The sequence below is a fragment of the Nicotiana sylvestris genome, chromosome 5 (assembly GCF_000393655.2).
Source record: "Nicotiana sylvestris chromosome 5, ASM39365v2, whole genome shotgun sequence".
NCBI lineage: Eukaryota > Viridiplantae > Streptophyta > Magnoliopsida > Solanales > Solanaceae > Nicotiana > Nicotiana sylvestris.
In genome coordinates, this window is record NC_091061.1 from 178,027,125 (window position 1) to 178,049,204 (window position 22,080).

A 22,080-nucleotide genomic window follows, 5' to 3' on the forward strand; every position below is an offset into this window, starting at 1 on the left:
TAATATTTTATAGAAAGTAATTAAATAGTGCAGGAGTTTTTTATGAAGCTTCTTTTTAATGTTCTACTCCATAAGATTATTGGTATAGGACCTAGTCAACTAATAGTACATACTGTAATATTTAATGTGGTAGGAAATTATTGTGAAGCTTCTTCTTAATGATGATAGATTTTTGGTTTACGTTAGACTCTTTCAAAAACAAAAATTCAAATTGACTCACTGTTATATATATATTCTTCATTTTAGAAAAAAATGAAGGAGTTTGGAGCCTGAAAGTTAAACTTTATAATTCTCGATCTCAAATCGAACATCATTTTTAGAATAAATTTAATGCTTTTATTTTATTTTATAAAATATTAGCATACGATAAATTATCAGTTACATAAATTGTTTTGATATTTCTCTCACATTCAAAGGTTATACAAATACTTCACCCATAAATTTGATATAACTTCCACCTTAGAATTAACAACAACAATAACAAATCTAGTGTGATCCCACCAGTGAAGTCTGGGGAGGATAATGTATACGCAGACCTTCCTCCCACCTTAAAGGTAGAAATTGTTTCAAATAGATCTTTGGCTCACGGAAGACAAAGAAAAAAGCAATAACACCAAGCGATAACAACAACAATATATTAAGTGGAATAGTGATAATTTTGTCGCCAAGCCAACGGTATATATCAAATATGTTTAATCAACCTGAATATTAAAATGCAATGAAGTTTTGTATTCTTATGTAGCTCTTTTAATTACGCATCAAGTTACTATTTAAATGATTGAGATGGAAATGCAACTGTTCTTTAGATAATGTGAATGTGAAAAAAATATTTGGTTACAAGGAAGAATGAGGTCTTTATCACTTGCAATTAAGTAAAAATAAATAAATAAACTAAAACTATAAAAAAATTTAAAAATAAAGTAATGATAATTATACTCCAATATCCAACCAAACAATATGGTGTAGCGGTCGGCTGCTTTGATTAGTCTAATCAGAATGTTTAAAGCAAGTGTCTAAACACTACTCTTATTACATAAACGAAATACAAATTTAATAATGTGTTACAATAAAATCAAACATCGATAAGCACCCAAAAATATACTTAAGTAGATACGTGACATGTTCCAATATTATTGCCAATAGTAACTCTGCTTGTTTGTATAATTTTATTTAAATATAGCATTTTACAGTCAAATTTAGGAGTGTTCAAAATCGAACTGAAACCGAAAATCGAATTGAAACCGAAACTTAATGGCTTATTGGTATCGGGTTAACGGTTTAATGGACGGGGAACGGATTGAAATTTTTTCATTACCGGCTTATCGGTTTGGGGACGGATTATTCAATTTTCTTAACGGATAATCCGTTAACCCGTTAAGAATATATATCTATATTATATTAAAAGCATGAACCCTTTAGTTAAAAAGTTAAATTACTTTATTACCCCTCTTATCTTGAGATCCTATTTATGGTAATTTTTTTTATAAAAGAAACAAAACATACAAGAGTCCAAAGCCAACAGTCACAACCATTCTCTACGAGACAACAATCACTAAACGTTACACTCTCTTTTCTTTGCCTTTTCCTTTCCATTTGTCCGTTTATCTTATTCTAAATAGATTTCCTTTGTCATTTCTCCACAAAATCCAAATGTCATCAAACTTTAAATTACAAATTCTCTTTAATCAAGCAATTTGTCTTCAGATTTATATTTGGAGCGTGTCATGAGATTTATATTTAGTCTTCTGAATCGGAGTTTATCATATAAAACCAACCAATGGCTACTACAATTTGAGTTTCTCTCGAATTTTGCTATGCATATTCCTCAATTTAGTTGCTTTATTTGTTGATTCAATTGTAAATTAGCAGTGTTCGATGCTTAACAAAAATTAAAAGAGTTAGGGTACATATATGGCACTTAATAATCTAACTACTTAAAAAAGAGGATCCTACAAATTAAAGAGTCCTAGATGAACAGTCACAATCATTCCGTTTTCTATATGGCAATAGTCCCTTATAAAGTATCCACAGTACATTCTCCACGACACAATTGACAAAAGACACAAAAATAACAAAAAGTGTTCATGCAAATTAAGGAAGCACATTAAGGTGAGTCTGGTCTTATAATCTCATGAAACTATTTGGTTTCCTATGTCTCCATGTAAGTTTGATCAGTCCGTCCATTCATAAGAGAGAAAAAGACATTCGTCTTTATGGCACATTAACTGTTGCTTCTATTAAGAAGTCTAACAGTGATCCTTCTACTTTGTCTCATTGTCATAGTATACCATTTAAGTGGATTATGTTTAGTATTGCCAGTTCTTGTATGGTTTATTTTGCACTTGTCTATCTCTTCTAAATGGCAACCAAAGAAATGTAAAGGGAAGTCTTACAGAAAATTGAGAAATGTTCTGAACTTCATATTCAAAGTTTGATATTCATGAAAGATTATGAGTAATTAACCGTGAAATTCATGAGATATATGGATTTTGAATTCTTTTTATGTAGCATCAAAGGGTTCACTTGGCTATCTATTTCTCACTAGACATTGGATAAGATTCATCCACATATATGAAATGATAGTTATTAGTCGTCATTTTTTTATGAAAAAAAAATGCAATTGGGCTATTTGTAAAATAAAAGTTTTTCGTCATGGTTTTCTCAAAAAAAAAAATATACATTTTAATGTTATATTTGTTTTCTCTAATTGTTGAAGGAATCCACGAGAAATTGACACTCTTGTTCCTTGTCCGAGAAGTGAGTACAACTTTTGAAGGTAGAGAAAATATCAAAGCCGTGAGTCAAGAAGAAAGTCATGAAATCGAGTTCTGTTTTTTTTAATTTCACATATTATTTATCATTTATTTATACATTTAGTAATGTCCTATATGATTTGTTAATGACGCCATCTATGAATAACAGGGTAGACATTTCATAAAGAGCGATGATCTACAAATTATCATATTATGCATGCTAATTATGATAAAAATTAATAGTATATGTTTAAAGGTTGTTGTTGTTATTTCTTTGTCAAAATGCAAGTTAGTTGTCTTACATATATGCTTCATTCATGATAGTCAAGTGAAGTTAAATTTTCAAGTAGTTGAATGATATGACGTGATATATTATTTGGAAGGATCATACGCCAGGTATAGAGTCTATCGAGAAGTAGGTGAGATATGCTTCATAAAATTAAATAAAAAAAATATTCGTAAATTAAATTAAATTTTTAGTTGTTTGTTTTTAGGTTCATACGATAATTACTTTGACCTTGATAAACAAGTTATTATACAATGTTTACATTGATCATTCGCAGAACCTTGTATTTTATTCTTTCGTGTATAGTAAAGTTTCATTCTTTGTTCGGTAGGCGATCAACCTATCACTTAATAGATTAAAAATATTGAAACATTTAATTAAAATATCTTTTATTGCTTTGGCGCCAATGTAAATTTTGTTTGTACTCCTTTATTAGGTTATTTGGATTACTTAATTGCGTAATTGGTAATACTTCTGTTTTACGGTAATTAAGGTTATTTAAATACGCTAACTAAAATAATAATAGCTATTGTCAGCTCAAAATATTAATTTGTTTAAAACTATTTAAGAATATTATATATTTCAAACGATATAGTTAATCATATTTAGAAAGTACAAAACATATCCTATATTATTACTATTATACTATGTTTGCTTTATCAACGTAACCACAGCAACCTAAATCAAAATGGCAACCAAAATAGAACTAACAAATTAATATGTACCTATTAACAAGGCACAAAAGTATTCATTTGATTGGATGATAAAAGTATTTTGGTTGTCATTTGATTGGTTAGATGATAAAAGTATTAGTAATTAAAAGAAATATGATACAACTATGACAAATATGTCATTATAACGTGGTACTGCTAAATTGATAAGACAAACTATTTATAGTATGAGAGGAAGCACACATGGCCAAGCGTCACACAATTGAAGTAGTTGACAGAAAATTTTGAGATATAATATATGTCAATGAGCGTTTAGTTTTGGCGGAAAGGTAATGGTCTTTGAATGATACTTTTGTAAATTACTATCTGTTTTTCAAAATCTACAAGAATTTAGAACCAGATTTGTGGTCGTTAATTTAAAAGATTCAGCTCAAAACCAATATGAGAGTAAGAGTAAATCAAAATTTCAAGTGCTTCTTACTTCTCATTGGTAACAAGGAAGAGCAAACAGTAAAAGACAATTTGGTATTTCTTCTTAAATAAATGGTTGTTAAACACAAATTGTGGTAGTAGAATAGAGGAATGCTTAATAAGACTCATAAACAAAGTGCTATATTAGCAAGCAAAAAATGAATATGTAAATCAAATAAAGGAAATGTTGATAGCAAGTTTGCGCTGAAAGAAAGACATTTATCAGTTTTGACTATGCAGAAGATTGTACAAAAAATTACTACCAAGAAAAATGCTTAAATACATTAACAACAATGATCACCCGCCACATTTAGGTACATATACTTGTGTCTGAAAATACAACAAGAAATTAGATATATTTATGTTTTCTTACATGTTAGTTTTAAAAGAAAAGGCACCCATCATGCTATCTGAAAATTTGAACCCTTCAAATGTCTTATTCAACGGTACAATGATAATTTCAAGAGGATTTAACAACGATGTCATACATGCAGAAATTACACATGTATTTAATTAAACTTTAATTGTTCATCTTTGTGGGTTCTGACGACATCATATCATCTTGACCGCAACAAATAATAGACTGCACGATAGTTTATATTGATCATTCACAGAAACTTGTACTTTATTCTTACATTGTATAATTATTTACTCAATACTTTATTTTAATGATAGGAGCATTATTTTACAAAATTATGTATTGTATGACTTGGCATACACGTGCAACGCACGTGCGGAGAAACTAGTATTAGTATATATATATATATATATATATATATATATATATATATATATATATATATATATATATATATATATATATATAATCCAATCCAAACGCCACCAGTATCATAATCGGCCAAGCGGTACCATTGACCTTAAATTTCGCTTAACTTGCCATCATTAAACACGTGTCATCGCTAATCTGGTGCCTTTTTATTCACAAGCAAAAAATACATAATAGTAGCAAGAAGAAAAGGCAGCATCACCTCCAAATTAAAAGTGAAATCGGTTATTAACATGGTAATTTTACCTTCCGGTAGAAAATAAATTATCACGACCCAATTTAGGATCGTGACCGGCGCTTAGGAGCTAGTAATCCCAAGTAACCCTCATCGGAAATTTTACAGAAAATCGGACCGAGTTTTCCCTGTTTTTGGACCATCCCAAAAAAAATTTTGTCTCAAATCAGCAACCAAACATCATAATAGCAATTCAAATGACAAGGACTTTATCAATTAACTAAAATAAATATCTACCTTTAACAGTCCACCCACTAACAACTAGAAATACTACTTTATCTCCAAATTTTTATAAGAATGAGCGTTACTCAACATAAGTCTATAATAACAAAGACTACTCAAGACACTAAAAGAATAACCATGGAGCAACTCTAAGAGTTCAAAGAAAAGACCATAACAATTGATAAAGTTTCCGCCCACGCGAACAAGTGCGAGGCCCACCAAGAATTCTCAACCTGTGCTCTTTAATTAACGAAATCCTCGCCCGCATCAACTGATGTCTCTGAAAAAACAATTAGCGGGGAATGAGTCGTTAGCTCATTGAGTAATAACACTTAACCACAATCGTTTTTATTGGGGACAAGTCAGAAAATATGCTAATATCTCAAACAAATAACATCAAAATGCCCTTTCAGAAACAATAAATAATTTTCAGTCTCATCATGTTTTTCTTGTAGGATAATACAATTAACAGTTCAGTAATAAGCTCGGTAACCACTGTATAATATCAATATTCACATTTGGGAGGTTTCAATGAACGGATCATGTAATCGGTATAACTGTGGACTTCTTCGCAAGAAGTCAAATATAACGGTAGTCCCTACTCGAGGGAAGTCGGTAACGGTATGCTAGTTCTACCTTCCCACTAGCGAGGGCTATAACGGTAATCTGTAATTACAAGGTGCACCAGGTCCAACGAACCCGCTGTTAGCTACGGGATCCTTCTATGTCTACTCCCATTTATACTTGTCTCTGTAATCCGTATATACTCGTAGAAAATCTTTTAAATCTATATAGGGCATTTCAGTTCTTATCAAATCATATAATTTCATTTCGATAATAGTAAATTCAAGTAACAGTAAAACAGATCTAGTGACAACGAAAATATTTAAAACCACGGTAACCATCTCAAATAACTATTTCGGTATCATATCGAGTAAAAGACTTGTCTCACATACAAGTCAAAATAATCGGTAACATATTCATCTTAAAAATCATATATAGATCGTGCAAGTTATGAAAACACAAATTGCGGTAAGATTACTACTCACGGTACTCGTGCCGAAATACCAACTACTTCACCTCAAGCAACTCGTACAAATTCCTCCAATCAATCTATAATTACATAATATCGATCTCATGTTAATTTTCTTATTTAGGCTAATTCATAGCTATTTTAGAATATCCAATCATCGGGGTTCATGTTTGAGTCTTAATTTGTGGATTTATATTTACCCACATATGAGTAATTACTAATTTATCAACTCCAACCTATTCATAAAATTTATTACTCCAAATTTCATAAAGTTCTATTGATTCTTTAGGAAGAAAATTCTCAATTGTGTAAATGAACTAGTGTAATTTCTATTACTCTGTAGAATCTTCCAATCAAGAGAATCGAAATTAAAATCTACCAGAAGAAGAAGTTCAAGTAATACCTGTAAAAGACAATTAGTGCTTAAGATTCCTCAACAGTTATAGCTACGGCTCCAACGCAGTACACCCACTTCTGCCTCCTTATTTTCTCTTTTCCTTCTTTCTTTCTCGACTTTTGTTTTCTTTCTTTTTCTGTTTCTCGTTTCCTTCAGAAGACAAAGCATCTTTGCTTTTTAAACCCTTAACCTTGGCAGGTTAAAATTTTTAATGGGCTTCGGCCCTTTTTGTTTTACATCCTTTCTTTTTTTTATTTGTTTGTTTTATATTTTATTTGCTAATATCCAGTATGTTGAAGAACAGAAGAAACAGCAGCATCACAGAGACAGAGAGACAGAAGAACAGACGAGGCATCAAAGCAAAGAAGAAGAAGACAAACTGAAAACAAATTGATGCTGATAAGTGGACAGTGATGTGGCAGCATTATAGCTGTTGATATTCAGATCAGAAGATCTAATCCTGACTGTTGGATTAGAAGACATAAACACATCCTGGCCATTCATTTATTAGTGCCATACACATGAGTGAGCACATGCTCACATTTGTATTAGTGAGCATGCACTAAAGTGAGTATGGACTCACATAGTAAACAATACTTTTGTCTAAGAATATTATATATACATTTGTTGTATCTATAGGATGTAATGTATATAGAAGCTACAGTGTGAATATACAAGACAAGGGAAAATTTTCTGCATCATCAGCCCTCTCAATCTTTCATGGTATCAGAGCAGAAATCTGCTTGAACTTCATCTTCTAATCTTCTTCCTTGAACTAAACTTGTTTTATCACCATGACTGGAACAGATTCTTCAGTAACTCCTCTTTCTGGATCAACAAGTCAAGCAATCAATCATGATGTCAACCATCCCTATTTTCTTCACTCTTCAGATGCCCCTGGGATGACTCTTGTGACCTCACCTTTTGATGGAAGAGGATTCCCATGATGGATAAGGTCAATGCTGATTGCATTGTCAGCCAAGAACAAGCTGGGGTTCATCAATGGGATTTGTGATGAGCCTGCCTTGGATTCAAAGGATCATTCACAATGGAGTAGGTGCAATGACATGGTAACCTCATGGTTCTTAAATTCTCTAACCAAAGAGATAGGAGACAGTGTAATTTATTCCAAATCTGCAAAAGAACTTTAGAATAGTCTTGAACATAGATTTGGACAATCCAATGGAGCCAAACTCTACCACCTACAAAAGGAAGTTACTAAGACAGTTTAGGAAAACAGCAGTATTGCAGGATACTTCACAACTCTGAAAAAGTTATGGGATGAGTTAGATTCCCTGAACTCACATCTAGGATGCACTTGTACCTGTGTGTGTGAAGGGAAGAAGAAGGTAGCCAAGTTCCTAGAGGATCAGAGAGTCATTCAATTTCTAATGGGACTGAATGATGTGTATGCACATGCAAGAGGCAACATCCTCATGATGAGCCCACTTCCAAATATGGATCATGCCTATTCCATCCTCATGCAAGATGAAAGTCAGAGGGAAATATTTGTTAGCCCACAATATCCAACAGATGCTGCATCTTTTATGGTAGGACCTCAAGGGAAGTTTAATCAAAGGAACAATATTCAGAAATCATGGGGAACTCCTCAGAAACAGGGGAATTTTCAGAACATGCAACAAAAGTTCAAAAGGAAGGCAAAGTACAATCCTAATGTGAGTTGTAGTCATTGTATGAGAACAGGGCATGTGAGGGAAGAATGTTACAGACTAATAGGATTCCCAGATGATTTTCAATTCACAAGATCAACAAATTATCATCCTGCCATAAAGGGAAATGCAGTGGTGACAGGACAAGAAGGTCAAGAGAAGAACAACACATCTAGTGAAGGAAATATCAGCAGTCAGAACCAGTTTTTTAATAAGGAGCAAGTGTCAGAATTGGTGAACATAATCAAGCAAGTGCAAATTGGAAGTGCAGCAGCCACAACATTAGAAATCAATGCTAATGCTGTAGCTGGTACCATACTCCAATACACATGAACTTGTCTTGCTGTTTTCAACACTAAAACATGGATAATTGACTCAGGGGCCTCTGAACATATGTGTTTTGATGCTAATTCTTTCCTATCTCTTACTCCTCTTCCTGCACCTTTGCACATTAGCTTACCTGATTCATTCCAGTTGTGTGTTACACATATAGGAAGTGTGTCTATTCAGCCTGATATGGTTCTTCATAGGGTGCTTCATGTACCTTCTTTCAAATATATCTTATTATCTGTTCATAAGTTATGTCTTCAATTCAGTTGTTCTTTGAATCTAACTTCTAATGGGTGTCTATTGCAGGTCCCTTTAGTGGGGAAGGGACAAGTTTTTGGTGAAGTTAGAGATGGATTGTACCTGTTTCAGCCAACTAGAATAGAGTCTATCTCTCCCAAAAGAGAGAAAAAATATGTAGTTTCCATTCCAAAAGGGAGAAATTCCAGTGTTATTTCTACTTCTGTTTCCTTTTCAGTACCTTAAGCTGTTATTTCTACATCTACTGTAAAGCAATGGCATGTTAGGCTAGGGCATTTGCCCTTTTCAGTAATGAGAAGTCTACCTTTCATTAAGTTTCCCTCTAAGTTTAATTGTGTGTGCCACATCTGTCCTCAAGCTAGGCAAACCAGACTGCCTTTCCCTTTGAGTCATATTAAAAGTTCTGCTATCTTTGATTTGATTCATATTGACACATGGGGGCCATTCAAGACTGTGACTTATAATGGTTATAGGTATTTCTTGACTATTGTGGATGACTATAGTAGAGCCACTTGGACTTTTCTCTTAAGTTCTAAGGGGAATGCTTTTCAGTTTTGAAATTATTTCTGTGCATGACAGAGAGACAGTTTAACTTGAAAGTTAAGAAAATCAGATCTGATAATGCCATGGAACTAGGAAAAGGTTCACTAGAGGCAAGTTTTCTTGAATCAGAAGGGATTATACATGAAACCTCTTGTGTTTATACCCCTCAACAGAATGGAGTGGTTGAGAGGAAGCATAGGCATCTTTTGGAAGTAGCAAGGGCACTTTTATTTCAATCTAAGGTGCCTCTCCAATACTGGGGAGAATGTGTACTGACAGCTACATATCTGATCAATAGAATCCCTTCTAAGGTTCTGAATGGATCAACACCCTATGAGGTATTGCTTGGTAAACAGCCTAGCTATGAATCCCTCAAAAGTTTTGGTTGTTTGTGCTATGTCTCAACTTTGTCTCACAACAGAGGGAAGTTTGAACCAAGGGCAAAAGGTTGTGTGTTCCTCGGATATGCACAACATCAGAAAGGTTACAAGGTTCTGGATCTTGACACTAAAAGGGTGTTTGTGTCTAGAGATGTTAGGTTTCATGAAGATCAATTCCCTTTTCTTTTCCACTCACCCCTCACATCTGATTTTCCCTTTTTTCCCCAGGATACGCTTCCACCAGATACCTTAACCCATAACTCAACAGAATACTCTTCTAGGATATCTCTACCAACCTTTTCACCTACATCTACCCACTCCTCACCTAGCAGTTCCTCTACATGTCCTGGTCCCTCTACTTCAACCAACATCAACCTAACACCTTCAGACTCTGCTTCTACTTCAAGTCCTTCTTACTCACCCATCCTTTCCAGATCATTTTCTCCTTCATCAATCAGCACACCTATTCCAATTCTACCTCCACCAGTCAGAAAATCTGACAGGGTAACTCAGAGACCAGCCTACTTAAATGATTACATTTGCAATAGCATCTACCTGTCCGACCTTAGTTCCTGTCTATCTAAACCTCTCAAGCCAAATGTCTTTTCCTTCCATGCTCTTTCTATAGAAAACCAGCATCTCCTTCAATCTATTTCTACCACATCAGAACCTAGCAGTTATCTACAAGCTTTTATGCATCCTGGTTGGCAAAAGGCCATGGATGCTGAAATTTCAGCACTTGAGATAAATAACACCTGGGATGTTGTATCCTTACCACCGGGGAAGAAAGCTTTACCCTGTAAATGGGTGTACAAGGTGAAGCATAACTCAGATGGTACAATTGAAAGGCTAAAGGCTAGGTTGGTGGTGAGGGGGGACATTCATAGAGAAGGGATAGATTATTCAGAAACTTTTTCACCTGTGGTAAAAATGACTACTATTAGATGTCTTTTGGCTGTAGTTGTTAAGAAGGGGTGGAATGTGTCACAACTCGATGTTAATAATGCCTTCTTGCATGGGGATTGTCACACCTCCTTTTTACATACCCGCGAGGGTACAAGGGAGTTTTTTTCAATTAAAGGACAATCGAAACGGGATTCGTTTATTTATTTCAGAGTCGCCACTTGGGAGATTTAGGGTGTCCCAAGTCACCAATTTTAATCCCGAATCGAGGAAAAGAATGACTCCATATTACAGTCTGCGCACCAGAAATCCGGATAAGGAATTCTGTTAACCCGGGAGAAGGTGTTAGGCATTCCCGAGTTCCGTGGTTCTAGCACGGTCGCTCAACTGTTATATTCGGCTTGATTATCTGATTTTATACAAATATGAACTTATGTGCAAAATTTTATCTTTTTACCGCTTTCTTACTTATTGTTATTATTTTACGAGAATTGCAACGTCGTGGAAACATATCTCGAACCACGTTACATCAATGCACCCGTAGTTGTTTGGCATATCTCGACTCGGTTGAGATTTGGATTTGGGTCACATAAATGTGCACCCGAGTTAAGGAAAATAAATTATTAAAGGCGCGCCTAAAGCAACTAGCGTCTTGTTATTTTGGGGAAGGCCGTAAAATTCGCTAAACGGCCTGTCCTCGAATTCTAAGTATTTTAATATATACATTTAGAGGGCCCCGCAGCTTGTGCATTTTTTGTTTGTCGAGGCTCGTCTCATTCATTATTAAAAAGAATTTGCAATGTCATGGAAATACATCTCAGACCACGTCACAATCAATGTACCCGTGATTAGAGACACATTTCGATTTCGTTGAGATTTGGATTTGGGTCACATAAATGTGCACCTGAGTTTAAGGAGATAACATTATTAAATACGCGCCTAAAGCGACTAGCGCAGGGTTATTTTGAGAAAAGGCCGTGAAGTTCGCTAAGCGGCCGATCCCGAGTTCTAAGTAATTAACACATACATTTGTGAGGGCCCCGCAATCTATATATTTTACTAGGCGAGGCTCATCTCATTTATTTTAAATGGACAAATCCTAAAGCGACTACATCTTTTCTATTAAAATTAGTCTCTAAAATAAATAAAGAAAATCCTAATTAATTACGAGCTTTTTTTTTATTTAAGAAAGCATGGCATACTAATTGCTATATTAATACAAATATTGATGAACAAGAATTTTACTAAAAAAAATTCGAAAATTATAAATAAAATAAAAATTTGACAACTAATATTCAAAAGAATCAAATATAGTTAGATTGAAGCTCGCATTGTTATATATAAAAAAAAACTATTGGAATTAATTATTCACAACCATTTGAAACTGGATTTAACCATAATTACTAAAGCTTAATAGAAAGTTTATTAGACTTAAACGTTCTTCTAATTTTGTTTGAACTCAAATCATGCCTTAATACCTAATTCACGAAATTTAGTTCAAATTCATGCCTTAGCTAAATTTAAGTACTTGTTCACAATTAACCTACTGTTGATAATCTTAGAACCTTCATAGCTAGTGAATTAACCCGTTTTGCCAAGCCGATTCATTAAAGACTAACTTATGTTATTTTCTCTTATTCCAATTATTATTCAATAATACATAAAATAGCCTAAATACAATCAATAAAAGGAACAGAGAAAAAGCGAAATTAAAACTTCAAAATTCGATTCTTCATATGTATTCATGCTTCCACATTTTTAGCTTGCAATAACTAGTATTACATTCGTGTACCTGGTATTGGAAAACAAGAGAAGATGAAGCTGAGAAGCAGCAACAGTAGTAACAATGTAGCACAACAACGACAGTCCAGCAACACAGGAATAGACCAGTAACAGTAGGAATAGTAGAAAACCCAGGAGACTATAAACGACTCCAAGTATAGAGAAGAAGTAAAAGGCAGGAAGGTTCTGACTATTTCAGATCTTAAGCGAGGCAATGAAACAGTAACTATTCTTTTTCAACTTCAAAACTCTCCAAAATGAATTCTGCCCCTGTATATTCAGTGTATCCAGAATGTATATCGGGTGTATACTTCTCACTCCGCCCCCTCTTTTTTTCTTCTCTCTATCTAGTTTTTCCTCTTTTTTTTCCACCCCTTCTTCCTAAATTTTCTCTTCTATTTATAGCAAAATTTTCGAAATTTTCAGATTTGTTTTTTTATTATTTTATTATTTTTTTAATTAAAAGAAATCCCACTTACAAATTGCTTTTATTTTTTTAGAAAAAGAAATCCCACCTTTATTTACTTTTATTTTTAAAATTCCAACTTTAATTACTTTATCTTATTTAAAATCCCACTTTTTATTTTTTTAAAAGAGAATCTCACTTTATTTAACTTTTCTTTAAAAAACAAACCACTATCTTTTCTTTTTCTTTTAAAAATGCTACTTTCAATTACTTTAAATTTTTTAAATTTTCAGATACCTTTATATTTATTTTTTAATTCCAACCTTATTTTACTTTTAAATTTTTTAAAACTTTTTACTTTTTTTAAATTTTCTACATTCTTTTACTTTTTTTTATTTTTTTATTTTTTATTTTTTTAAAATCATTTCCGAAATTACTATATATATATATATATATATTTTTTAAAATAAAAATAATAAATAAAATAAAATATTTTCGGATTTTTTTTATATATAAAAAAACAAAAAATAAAACTATTAATAGTGATAATTCACTTTTTATTTTTTATTTTTTTGGTTTTGTTTTGTGTTGGACAAAAATGAAGAAGGGGTGTTGGGTTAATGGAGCGGACCGGATCGACCCGGTTTGAAACGGACCGGGTCATGGGGAAAGTTGGGCAATTATTTGGGCCTGTGGTTTGAAATTGAAGAAGTGGCCCAATCCGATTTTTCTTTGTATTTTTGTTCTCTTTTCTTCTTTTATTTTTCTAAAACTAAATTATAAAAGTACTTAAATTATTATTAAGAACTAAATTAAGTTATAAAAGCGCAAATTAACTTCCAATAACAATTAACGCACAATTAAGTAATAATTAAGCATAAAATTGTTCATTTGGACATTAAATGCTAAAAATGCAAAAGATGCCTATTTTTGTATTTTTTATTAATTTAACAAATAAACATGCATAGACAAACATACAAATAGTTACACAAAATATCACAAAAATTGCACACCAAGAAAAATTATTTTACTTATGAATTTTTTGGGAGTAATTCTCATATAGGGCAAAAATCACGTGCTTACAGCTGCCCCTCTTTGCCCGAAGACACGAATGGTTTTCGTGCAAAGATAAAGCGAGCGATTTTTGCCCATCCGAGTACTCCGTGTGAAGCATTTTTTTTTATTTTTTTATTTTGAAAAAGATTTGACCGAACCTTTGCTTCAAAGGTTTCCTACATATCCTGGGCTAAACAGGAATCAGGTCAATGTAGTTCGGGAAGTTTTGGTAGCTGGGACTACCGTGGGACTGCAATGTTACTGTTGTTGCATGCTATTACCACTGCTTACCGATCTCTTTGTTACACCGTGCTTAAAAGAAAACAAGAAGCTAGGCTAGACTGCAACTTGTTCTTGTTGCCTTCCTTTCTTGTCGGCTTGTGTTTCCTCCGGTGCTTTTCTTCCGTGAATTTGGGGATGACACTGGCCCTTTGCTTTTCTGAATACCAGTTTTCATCATTTTGTTCGGTCCGCTGGGAACATGACTTCCTTCATTAAGCTTTTTGGCGGTTCCTCTAGGGATACGGCTCTCTTCATCAGATCTGTTATGCTGGGCATAATTTAATGTTCACATGCCGCTTCTTTCAAGACGCGTCTTTTCTTCCTTTTGACTCATGCGCTTGAACTTGTGTTGGGACCTCTTGTTGCAACTTTCTGCTTTCCGGTGCTGGGGATTTTTATTGTTTCCTGCTGGGGATTCCTGTTGTAACCTTCTACCTTCCGGTGGGTTACTGATTTCAAGATTTGCAGTATAAGACTCAAAAGTATTCCTCTTGTTATACAGGTGGGTGCCTGAATGCAAAAATATGAAATGTATGCCCGCATTATACTGGTGGGCGACCTAGAACAGAAATGAAAAGACAGAAATGTATTCCCGCATTATACTGGTGGGCGACCTAGAATAGAAATGAAGAGACAGAAAATGTATTCCCGCATTATACTGGTGGGCGACCTAGAACTGAAAGTATTCCCGCATTTTACTGGTGGGCGACCTAGAGCTGAAAAGTATTCCCGCATTTTACTGGTGGGCGACCTAGAACTGAAAGTATTCCCGCATTTTACTGGTGGGCGACCTAGAGCTGAAAAGTATTCCCGCATTTTACTGGTGGGCGACCTAGAACTGAAAAGTATTCCCGCATTTTACTGGTGGGCGACCTAGAACTGAAAAGTATTCCCGCATTTTACTGGTGGGCGACCTAGAACTGAAAATTATTCCCGCATTTTACTGGTGGGCGACCTAGAACTGAAAGTATTCCCGCATTTTACTGGTGGGCGACCTAGAACTGAAAGTATTCCCGCATTTTACTGGTGGGCGACCTAGAACTGAAAGTATTCCCGCATTTTACTGGTGGGCGACCTAGAACTGAAAAGTATTCCCGCATTTTACTGGTGGGCGACCTAGAGCTGAAAAGTATTCCCGCATTTTACTGGTGGGCGACCTAGAGCTGAAAAGTATTCCCGCATTTTACTGATGGGCGACCTAGAGCTGAAAAGTATTCCCGCATTTTACTGGTGGGCGACCTAGAGCTGAAAAGTATTCCCGTATTTTACTGGTGGGCGACCTAGAGCTGAAAAGTATTCCCGCATTTTACTGGTGGGCGACCTAGAACTGAATGTATTAAAATTGTTTCCTCGTTCTTCCGAGAAATTTTTTGACAATCGGCAGAAAATTTTCTGCCCCGGTTTTGGTGATTTCCCTGGCATCGCGTCCTGCTGCCATTGTCACACCTCCATTTTCCGACCCTGCGAAGGGCGTAGGGAGTTTTTTTCAATTAAAGGACAATCGAAACGGGATTTATTTATTTATTTCAGAGTCGCCACTTGGGAGATTTAGGGTGTCCCAAGTCACCAATTTTAATCCCGAATCGAGGAAAAGAATGACTCCATATTACAGTCTGCGTACCAGAAATCCGGATAAGGAATTCTGTTAACCCGGGAGAAGGTGTTAGGCATTCCCGAGTTCCGTGGTTCTAGCACGGTCGCTCAACTGTTATATTCGGCTTGATTATCTGATTTTATACAAATATGAACTTATGTGCAAATTTTAACTTTTTACCGCTTTATTATTATAATTATTATTTTTTTTAAAAAAATTGTGAACATCGTTTAAAACATGTCTTTGGATTACGTCACATGAAATGCACCCGCAATCCGGAACATATTTTATTCAATGTTTTAGGATTTAGATTTGGGTCGCATGAAATGCGCATCCGAGTTTAAGAAGGTAAAATTAATTAAATCGCGCCTAAAGAGTCTAGCGCGTCATTATCTTTGGGGAAGGAAGTGAAATTCACTAAACAATCCATCCCAAATTCTAAGTAATTTTTTTTTAAAAAAATAATTAAATAAATAAATGAGATTGGAGAATCCTGTAAATTTTTGTATTATTTACATCTATTTATTTTTAGCGAAATCCTTCCTTATTTTAAGAATATCCTTTAATGACTACCTTTTTATTATTACTAAGTTTGTCTATAAATATAAAATCAATATCTACATTCTTGAAAATAACATATTAAATAGAAGAGAAAAACAAATATTAACAGAAAGTAATAAAAATTATAATCATAAATACAACATGGAATAGTCAAAAAAAAATAAAATAAAATTAAAAAAAAACTAATTATCCCATAGTTGGATTAAAATTCAAATTGTTAGTAAGACTTAAGCTTATTGAAACTAATTATTTACAAATACTGAAAATTGAAAGAAAAAAAACTTGATTACTAAACCATATTTCTAAAAAATTAAACAATTTAACCTTAACTAACTTTGTTTTAATTCACATCATGTCCTAATACTTGATTCGCAAACTAATTCATGTTTTAACTGAAATTAACTACATGATTCCGATTAACTTATCGTTGACGAAAAACCTTATGAATAAGGAACTTAGTCAATTTTTGCCAAACTGATTCAATAACGCCATTTTTTACGTTATTTCTTCTATTTTTTATTATTAAACAGTTTTAATTAATAATCGGGCTTAAATATATTTCCTAATAATCTGGTTAAGGCGTTATTTAATATGTCGCTATAATATGCCTAATTATGCCAAATGACAGTGATTTACAGAATAATAATACATGAATGACCTAAATACAATACAAAAAAAAATTAAACTAACTTAAAAATTTAACACTCCATTCTTCATTTCAGCTTACAAAATGCCAAAATTACAGTTGTGTACCTGATATTGTCAATATAAGAAGAAGAAAGTCAGCAACGTAATACGTAACACAGCAACAACAACAATAACCAGCAATAACCAGTCAACGAAAATCCCAGTGACAGATTTGAAAAATTCAAAATAAAATCCAGGAATGCCGAAAATAACGGACAGAAACCAAGGGAAATTTTCAGATTTTTGAAAGGCTAGTTAATCTTCAACCCTTAATTTCTACACCTGTATACCAGAATATTTATCAGGTGTGTACTACTTTCTCTTCTAATTTTCAACTTTTTTTTTATTTTCTTTGTAGGTTTTTTTTCTTTTCTTGAGAGTTTCAATGTTTTTTCGGAATAAATGTTCAGCTTCTTTTTTTCTCTAATCTCTCTTTTTTTCTCTCTGTCTGTATCTGATTTTTAAGACCTCTATATATAATCCCCACCCTTTAATCAATTAAAATCAATCCCTTTCTCTACCAAACCCATTATCTTCCCACTCATCCCCATTACATTAAATAAATATATCACACCACCCCATTATATTTTGTCCCCCATGCCTAACATAAAATAATGCAAGATTCCCCCCACTAAATTTTGTCTTGTCCCCCCTTTATATTAAATAACCATATCACAACCCACCCCATTTCATTTTGTCCCCCATGCTTCATATAAACAATTACAAAATGTACAATTCCTAAACTACCCCTCCGACCCTATTACAAATTACTATTTTACCCCCGAAAGTACTATAAATTACCAAACTACCCATCAGCTATAACACATCAATTAATCAAACTTAACCAAAATATAGGCAATATGATTAATTTCTAACAATGTTCAAACAACAAATTTCATGAACATGATTTCTTCAACATTTCAATAACAAATCACATGAACATGATTTCAACCACAAATCATATGAACACAAATTGAACAACCAAGAACAACTAAAATTTGATTGAACAATATTTTTAGCAACAACAAACCTATTTTCGGATTTAAACAACAACAACAATCAAACAAGTATATTTAGATTTCTAAATTCAATCATATTGAACTTAAAATCCACTCTAACAACATTACAACAAACAATTCTTATATTAAACTTTAAACAAGATTATGAGACCAATTCAAGAAATAATCACAAATGGTAAACAAGAAATCAAACTATAAACATTTCGGATTCAAAAATCAAACAAACATAATATGAACATGAATTAAATCTAAAAATAAAAACGACGGATTCAAATGACTAAAACCAACATACTTCCCTTATTACAACTAAATTCTTTTAGGCAAATGACAAAACAAAAACTAAGAAGAAACAATTATGAATTTAAACTTGAACTTAACAATATTAACAATTTCCGGAAAATACATCAAATACATGAAACAAATTGAAGAAACAATTAATTAAATTTCAATTTGAATCTAACAAATATTAAACTAACAAATATTCACTTAAACAACAACAAATATTCACTTAAACAACAATACGAACACGAAATAAACATGAAAAACAATTAATTAATCTTTCATTTGGAATCTGAAAAATTAATTTAACAAACAACACATGAACATGAACTAAAAATTAATTCAAACGATAAACAAAACAAACATTTGCCGATTTTAGATTCGAAAATATCAAAACCAAATACGGACAAAATAAAACGCAAAAACTACTAACCGGAGATGAAAAAACAACGACGAATTGGACTGTTTCGACAAACCTCGAATGGGCATAAGTCTGTTCGGACTCAACGACGAACTCACCTTCCTTGTAAACTTGACGAACTCAAAACTACGCTCGACGACCTCGACTAGAACTCGACCAAACGACGGCAGAAGTGATGAACGGAAGCAGTTAATTTGTTTGCGAGAAAACTGAATGCAGAAGAAGCAACGATGGAGACTGGCCATGGTTGTTCGATGAGGCAGCAGCTGGATGGCGAGGTTGACACAGAAGTAGCAGCAGCCGGAAGTGAAGAAGAAGGTGGAACGGGAAGCAGCACCGCGACAGCAGCTCGGAGGAAGGAGGAGAAGTAGCGGCGACGTGTTTGGTTACGTCAAGAAGCTGGCGCGGGCAGCAGCAGACGAGGCAGCTAGGGTCATCCATGGTCGGAGAAGGAAAAGCTTGAACAACTGGTCTTTTGGACGTGCGGTTGAGGGCTGCCATGGACGTCGAGCTCAAACTCGAGCTTGACGTCGAACGACGAAGATGAAGTCGCGATGGATGGTGAAGCAGAAGGAGCAACAGTGGCGACGAGCTGTTCGTTAGCTTTTGTTTGGATCACCAACGCAGCTGGGTGGTTGAAGAAGACGATGCAAGGGCAGCCATGGTCGATCAAGCTTTGAGCTTGACAAAAGAGATGAAGCTATGGTAGCGACGGTGTTATGGTGGGTCGTTGGAGATCGAGGGACTTGTGTCGTTTGGTCGAGGAAGAAGAAAGCGAAAGTAGTTGGTTGAGGGCAGCCATTGATGGAGTTTGGAGCCTTTGGGAAGATGAAGAATAGAAGAAGAAGGAAGATAGGGGGCGGGTCTTTTTCTTATTTTTTAGGGTTTTTTCTTCTTTTTTCTTTTGTTTTGTGTTGTAAAAGGTAAGACAAAGGGGTTTGGGTCTTTTGGGTTATGGACTGGGTCGACCCAGTTCGAATTGGACTGGGTCGTAGGGAAGATTGGGCCATTTTTTGGGCCTGTGGCTTGAAATTGAAGAAGAGGCCTAATTCCGACTTTCTTTATATTTTCGCTTTCTTTTCTTCTTTTATTTTTCTAAAACTAAATTATAAAAATACTTAAACTATTATTGAGAACTAAATTAAGTTATAAAAGCGCAAATTAACTCCCAATAACAATTAACGCACAATTAAGTATTAATTAAGCATAAAATTGTATATTTGGACATTAAATGCTAAAAATGCAAACGATGCCTATTTTTGTAATTTTTAATTTTTGTAAAACAAATTTAATTACTAACAATTGTAGAATTAAATCCTACATGCAAAATGCGACATATTTTTGTATTTTTTATTAATTTAGCAAATAAACATGCACAGACAAATACAAATAATTATTCAAAATATCACAAAATTGCACACCAAAGAAAAATCATTTTATTTTTGAATTTTTTGGGAGTAATTCTCATATAGGGCAAAAATCACGTGCTTACAGCCATCATCAATCCTTCGCTTTCCTGCAGCAGACAAAAGGATTTAGTTAGTTTTAATCATGGTGGGAGGAGGTGCCTTTCCGGTGGATGATTTTTCCTCTCTTTCCCTTTTCTTGCTCTGTGCCCCCATAACTGGTTGGTGGACAAAGTTGCTTGCTGGGGGTTTCCGGCCTGCTGGGGATTGGTTTTCAATTTATCCCCTTTTCTGCTTTCTCTTTACAGTACATGCCGTGGGAGTCTGCTTTTACTCCCGGAAACACTCCCTTTAGGAGTTTACTTCCTCCAAAACTGCAGGGCACAACATTGCATTGCCTGGGGCTAGCCTTTAGGACTGTTGGGGTTACCCTGCATCGGATGAATCCCTCTTCGGTCTCTGGTAGTAAGCTTTAAAAAATCCTTTTCAAGACAAATTTTTAGAAAGAGAAATAAAAAGATAGAAAAGGAGAAAATCTTTCTGAACCAATACTTGGCGGGAAAAGAAATTCAGAAGAACTTATCTGGATGACATGACTGGTCCCCGTGATCATGACGTGCACCATAGATTCCCGACCCAGTCTATTTGTATTAATCAACTTGCCCGATGGTCTTACTTGCTGGGGATAAATGAGTGTCCATTTCTTTGCGAATGTGGACCCTTTTGTTGATCTGTCTTGTCGCCTCATAGTGCCCTTCGAGGGGTTTTCACTAATGAGACTCTCTCTTTTCTCTCAACTCCCGGCGCCTTATGGTGCCTGTGAAGGTTTTCACCGATAAGACTCTCTCATTTTATATCTCTCATCTTATGTCGCCTTTCGGTGCCTATGAAGGTTTTCACCGATAAGACTCTCTCATTTTATTTCTTCATCGAGGAATCGGGGTGTTGTCGATGTGACTCTCTCTTCTGGAGATCCCTTTGGACTATCAATTCATTTCCAATTTCATGATCCTCTTCTTTGCTGGGGATCGGCGTATTATTCTCGGCTTTATTTGCATGACTTGGCACCTCTTGGATATTGATCGGGAGGTCTTTTGGACGTCGATGTTGGTTTTGGTGTGGGGCTAAAGCAAGGCTATCAAAATGAAATAATTTGATGGGTGATCTGCTACAACTTTTGGAATCTAACCTTTGTTGGAATTTTTAAAACATAACCTCTGCCCCAGTTTTCTTGCTTGGGGGATTTTATTTTTACTCTAGGTTGAGCTACGTGCGTTATGCACACTGTGCCTATTATGCATACTTATGGACATTATGCACACTATGACCGAGCCGTGAGGCGCCTACGTATCCTCTTCGAGGAATCAGGTCAAACGTAGTTCCCACGGTTTTGTATTTCTTATGATTTTTATCTTCTTTTTCTTTTCTTTCTCCTTCTTTTTTTTTTCATTTTCCTTTAATGATTTTTTCTCTTTTTTTCTTTTTCTTTCATATCTTTTCCATTGGTGGTTCCAAAAGAGGGGTATGAAAGAATAACTTAAGGCTCAAAAGGGGGAAACAAGGGTTAAAAGTGTTTGGATAGAAGAAAGAACTGCCTCTGTCATTTCATTATCCAATAAGCACCAAGTACAAACAAACGAACCGATAA